The 6000-nt window shown below is 40.2% G+C and overlaps 1 protein-coding gene across 1 annotated transcript in view; it reads left to right on the top strand.

Annotated features, from left to right (window-relative positions):
- Positions 1-1678: 1678 nt before the first annotated feature.
- LOC146987695 (rho-related GTP-binding protein RhoA-D) overlaps positions 1679-6000 on the top strand; it is a 16292-nt gene continuing 11970 nt past the window's right edge. Inside the window, exon 1 of the mRNA XM_085776975.1 lies at positions 1679-1815. The gene's annotated coding sequence lies outside the window, so the exon portion shown is untranslated. The remainder of the gene's footprint in view (positions 1816-6000) is intronic.

The following is a 6000-nucleotide window of genomic DNA, read 5'->3' as shown; positions in this document are numbered from 1 at the left end:
GTTTTCAGGTACATAAACTATGCTTTCTTTATCTTACCCAATCAAATTATTATTTGTTATTCAAGTATATACTATATTTTCTTCATTGTTTCAATCATATTTACAGTGTATCATGCTCAGCAAAGAGTGACAGGCTAACAAAAGATCAGATGCAGCCATATCGGATTGTTATCTTGGATAAAACAGATCAAATTAATTATGATATGCGTTATATTTCAAATTACCCCATACGTTTTGTCTGTAAGATATCTATTTGAAAGATAAATCCAGACAAATGTGGTTTAAGAAGAAGAACAGTGCCTGAGCAGCTTTTCTCCTCTGGTATTCATGTATTTTCTCCTTTTGTGACATAGATGTGCTTGTCCATGTGCGTACGTGTGCACATGGTTGCTCTTCATATTTTCATGTGAGCTGAAGTAAGGTCATGTGAATTCTTCATTATTGTTTTGCAGCATTATTCTTTTTGCAGCATAATTTCTGTTTCTCCTGATAAAACACACATCAAACAGCACAGCAGTTTTCAGTAGGTGACTGTTCAGAGATGAAATTGGTGGTGTAGGATTTTTATTTTATTTTTTTGTGTTTGTTTGTTTTTCAGAGGGGCACACTGAGATCCACACCCATCCCTCCTGTTGCACGAGTCTTCTTGTACTACAGATGATGTCATCTTTGACAGGGGAGGGGAGGAGGGACCTGAGTGACTCCAGCGCCTGCAGCAGCTCCATCAAGTCCGATAGAGGTAACCACAACAGCACCGGAAATACAGACATTAGCCTTCAAAATAACAGCGTTGCACTCACTTCTGGGATGAACACTGAATTGGGGATCACATTTGATCTTCAGTACTCTTGAAATTATCTGCCCTGAGGACCTTATTTGACAAATCATGTCAATTACTGCTGATTTCACGTCAATAAATCAATATCGTTCCACTGCAACACATAATGCTTTGAGCAGATTTCACTTTTGGATTATCAATGTTGTCACAGTCGTTATTTTCTATTGATCTGTACTGAAAAATCATGATCACCTCTTGTGACATCACTGGTTTGGTTTTAGCCAGAAATTAAACATTAGAGGGTTTAGCTGGAAAGTAGAGGCCAGTGTCCGACTCCTACCTATGAGTAACAGCTGATTCATCGGCCACACTGATGGCCACCAGTGACACACCATGATGGCCATGACATGGTGTGGGAAAGGATTTACTGACTAGTTCTCAGTAATTAGAGTCTGATTTATCATGTTTCTTTGCCATAGCCAGTGAATTGAACATGGTAACCATTAGTCATGATTGTTTGTTTTAAAACTTTATAAATTGTAACAATTCAATACACCCCATGAGAGACAATGCAGAGACAGCACATAACATTTACATGGGATTAAATAACAGCCAAGATTAAAAGTAGTTAGACAGAATTAATATAACATTGAAATAAAAATTAAAAAAGAAAAAAAAAAATCTCACATAAAGGAGGGATATAAATAAAATAACACTATTATGTTGCCTTGATTTGCAGCACCAGCCTTATCCTCGCAGACCCCCACCCTTACCATACCCTCTTTTATTGTGAAGGTGTGAGGCGGAAGCGCTGGGCTGCGGGCTGAGCTGCGGTCGCTGGTGTCGGTGGGAGGATCTCCACTCGCCTGCCCCGGTTTCCAGCAGCCTCTCAGTAAAATTAGCGAATACTGCAGCAAGAAGTGAGCGTGTGTTTGTGTGTGTGTGCGTGTGTGCGTGCTACGATCCGGAGGGAAGAGCGAGCGGGGATTAATATTTATAGATAAAAAAAAAAAAACATCTCATCTTGCAGGAGACAGGTAAACAGAAAGACCCAGGCTGCAGTTTGACTCTGCTCTTATTTGACACTAATTATAGCTCACTTAGTTGGCTGAGGGAACAAGGTGGTGGCTTGTCCTCGCACTAACACTCGCCTTTTTTCCCGCTTGTGTTTTTAATAGTTGAGTGTGTGACGGTGTGGTGCTTGTAATGAAGTGTGTCCAGTGTGTTTGTGCTGTGTGTCCAGTGTTTCTGTACAACTGTTGATAGCTTCGTTGCTTGTAGTTTGAAAGTCACAGCAGCAGATCAGATCCTGTTGGTATTAGGATCCAAGTGCTGCGACCTCAATAAGCAACTCCGCATGGCAAATCTCTTAATGAGCCATTTCTATTCCTGGGAACATTTAATTTCCTCATTATTAAGACTCCAATTTCTCATAAGGCGTTGCTTCCACTGCCAATAATGATTTTTACAAGCACAACAAAACATGTGGAGCATGATCTGAGAACACAGAGCTATTTGGACTTAATTATGTCATAGAAAGATGTAAATTGAGTGCTAATTTTGGTGTCCTTCATAATTTAATTTTCACAAGTGTGATCATCCTCCTGAATGTGTTCATATTTATTAGAAAGCATCAGTGCAGGATGTGTTCTTGATCCAGTGTTGTTGTCAGTTTTATATGGTGGTTCACAGGCAGAACAGCTTTTAACACTTAAGGGTAGGTCAACAATCTTATTGTAGAAAAAAGCCACTTATTCTCAGGTCTCAGCCTTTTATATGAGAGTGTTTCCTGATTTTCTCTGAGTGACATTTTGGTTGGACAAAACAAGAAATGTGAAGATGTCAGCTGTGATTGATTTATTTTCTGATATTTTTCACAATGGATCCAATTTTACATCCAGCTGTAAAATTCAAAGATCCTCAAGTCAACAATAGAAAACGGAGAACATCAGGAATTGTGACCAAATGGACCCAGTCATGTTTTGATTGGAAAAAGCTAATCCCAGTTGACATAGGGTAAGGGCGGATACACAGGTTGCCAGTCTATCACAGGGCTTACATGTAGAGATGAACAACCTCACAAACTGTTCACACCTACAGCTGACTTAAAGCCACCAATCAACCGAACTTACATGTCTTTGGACTGTGGGAGGAAGCTGGAGAACCCAGAGAGAACCCATGGAGATCGAACCCAGAACCGTCTTTCCACTGTGCCACCCAAATGTGAAATATTACACATTTATCCTTCCAGTAGCCTATTTCACCAAAGGATGTTAAAGAGTGTGTATCTCCTGGTGCACATTGCCTTGGTAAGGGTTAGTTGTTTAGTGAGTCAAAATGAGATACTACTCACTGCTACTAAGTACATTTTTGGGTTTCTCCTGATGATCTGAAGAGATGATCATTGTGAACATGTCAGCTGGTTCTCCGGAGAATGGTTTCACTATCTCCTGACATTGCAAACCAAACAAATGACCAATACATTTTGGCATTTAGCATTTTAATCATCAGTTAATCAGAAAACAACCATTAGTTGAAGCTGTGGAGTGCACAGACCCGGTGCTTTCTCCTGCCCAGGCTCAGTTAATCTGTTGAGCCATTCTTGTCCACTCAGTCCTGTTTATTCTCTCCTCATGACCTGGATTATTTGCCCAAAAGTGAGCCATGAGGTGTCAGTTCTCTCTGAGCCACGGGCTGAGTCCTCTTGCCTCTGCTTATGAGTTTAGTCACCGCACAGTTCAAGCCTCTTGTCTTGCTTTGCTTCCTCTCAACAAACTGTAAAAACAGGAATATCAGTGAGTGTCTTCATGGCTGCTGGACAGAAGACGTGAAGGTGACCAGGCTGTAGGTCCATTCAGCCGACACCATCATCGGTCAATCTGTATAGTTGTGAAATTTGTCTGGTAGGTCCAGCTATCAGTACCATCCGGAGAGATTAGTGTTTGCTTAGCATAAAGATTGGACCCAGGGGAGAAAAAGCTGGTTCTTAATTCCAAACAAAAACCAAAGTGTGATTGTGAAAATATCAAATTGTGGTCGTATGAGTAATCACAGTATGTGTTGAACTTCCTTGTGGTCGGGGAACAGTGACTTCCTGGAGTCATGTTGTTGTCAGGTTGCCATGAAGTCAGCAGTCTTCTAGATGCTAAGCTAAGCTAACTGACTGACTGCAGCTTTTACAATATATGCCATACAGCAAGCATTATTATATTGTTGTATTTTGAAAAAATGTTGTCTATTCCTTTAATACAAAGAGTTTATATTATGCAAAAAATCTCATCAAGTTACTTTTCTATTCAGTTTAGTCTGTGTAAAACTCTTTGTGTGTATTAATAGGTTGTTGTCCTTATTTGAGAGATCATAGATGGTTTTATTTCATGGGCTGGTTGAGTGTTGGGACATTTGATCATTTCCAGTGGGTGGACCATAAAGTCATGACTCAGTGAGGCTAAGGAGCTGCAGTGTTTGTAATATACGCCCAAAGAATGTGAGAAGCCGACCTGATCTGCTGTGTATATTCCTGCTGTTGTGTAAGAGAGCTCAGCACTCACATTTCAGTTTTATGCATTTGAGTCCACAGCTTACTATATAGGCTACCAGGGAATGTCTACACATTTCATACGAGCAGTTACGAAGCCTGCTTGTCAGATAGTTTTATATTTTGGGTATCTGGGGTAACTGTCTTTATTCTGCATGTGATCTGTTGTCTGTCTCCTGCTGTCAGATTTAGTCAGATAAGTTGTTTTTACATTGGGGTTAAGGTGGCGCAGACAGCTGGTGTCGCAGGCTGTCTGCTCTGTCTCAGCCACAGCCTCTGCCAGTTTATGAACTTTGGCCCATTTCTCAGACTGACTTGCTGCAGAGGTGAGGTGAACGCTCATGCTCTCACTAAGGTTTTTTTTGTTGTTATTGTTAGTTTGTGCATCTTGGAGAAAAGAATAGGGGGGAAAATCATGGACTCAAAAATGAGTTGTGGTTGCGGTGCCAAAGATGCTGGAGGAAATGAAAAGTCAATTTTTAATTCTCATGTAAAATAGGTTTTTCATTGTTCCTCAGGGATTCAGGCGAGACTCGAAACCAAAGCCTTTAAGTACACCCAGAGTTTGCAACTCCTGTGCAGTAGCAGCAGCAACAACAACAACAACCAAACAAACCAGGAAATAACTTTCCAGTATTGACATCAGCTGATCTGTAACTAACTAGTCTAGTGCTGTTGGTCGAAGTAAGAGGTGCAGCCCTGTGAGGCCTGTCCAACGAGCACAGACATCCTACTTGGACACATTTCCTGTTACATGTTTGCAAAACCTTCAGACCCAAAAAATAAAAAGTTGTCATCATCGTTATGTCAGAAACAACAGGTCTGTTGTTGGTTGGATGCTTGATGTATGTTGAGCATTGTTGTTGATAATAAACTCATGAGGATTGAAAGGCAGCTCTACCTCTGCTCAGAGCTGACTCTGCTCAGCTTGTTGCATAACTCCCATTGGCCCCTAAGCCTCAGGAAACCTCCTTAGAGAGGGGGGGCGAGAGAGGTTGTGTGTTCATTAACCTGGGGCATTGCTCAAATAGTTGCAGGAAGAAATGGTGCTTTGCTTTACTACTCATTTGAATTGCTCCAGTGTTGTTTTTGGATCAAGTTAGTAAGTGCTTGGGATATTTACCTTACCCTTTTCTCACTTGAATGTACCCCTGGGGCTTTTCTACTTTCTTCATGTGTTGGTGGTCTGGATCTATTATTGGTGCCATTTTTTTTTATCATAGATTAATCTGAATTACTTTCCTGAATAATCATTTAGTTAATAAAACACAGAAAGGTTGTCAAAGAGGCTGTTAAAGTTGCTTCCTTCACAAGTTTGACATCTTAAATTTAAAATCCTTGATTATTAAATTTGTGATTACTTAAACCAGAACAAAACATTACAACTGGCTACATTCAAATGATGGAGCTGCAGAAAAACTCAGTCTGTATAACACATTTTATTTCAGGTTATGTGCCAAGAAAGTTGAAACTGCAAGAAGTGAGTGAGGAAATAAATTCTAATATCAGCAATAGAAATGGGGTATTTTTGCTGTATGAAGTATTAGTGTCTCAGAAGATAAAATGTCAGCTTTCATCACAAAAATATATGACCTAAGTCAGCGCCAGTTCAGTCAGTCTAGTATCATTCGGTGTTGTTTTCTTAACTCTTAGTGCTTAAAGCAGAAGTAAGTGATATATTTGT

This window comes from Trachurus japonicus, chromosome 5, assembly GCF_045865225.1.
Source record: "Trachurus japonicus isolate A0001 chromosome 5, Traja_1.0".
Lineage (NCBI taxonomy): Eukaryota > Metazoa > Chordata > Actinopteri > Carangiformes > Carangidae > Trachurus > Trachurus japonicus.
The sequence above is the reverse complement of the archived record's forward strand: the minus strand, read 5'-3'. Positions and strand labels throughout refer to the sequence as shown.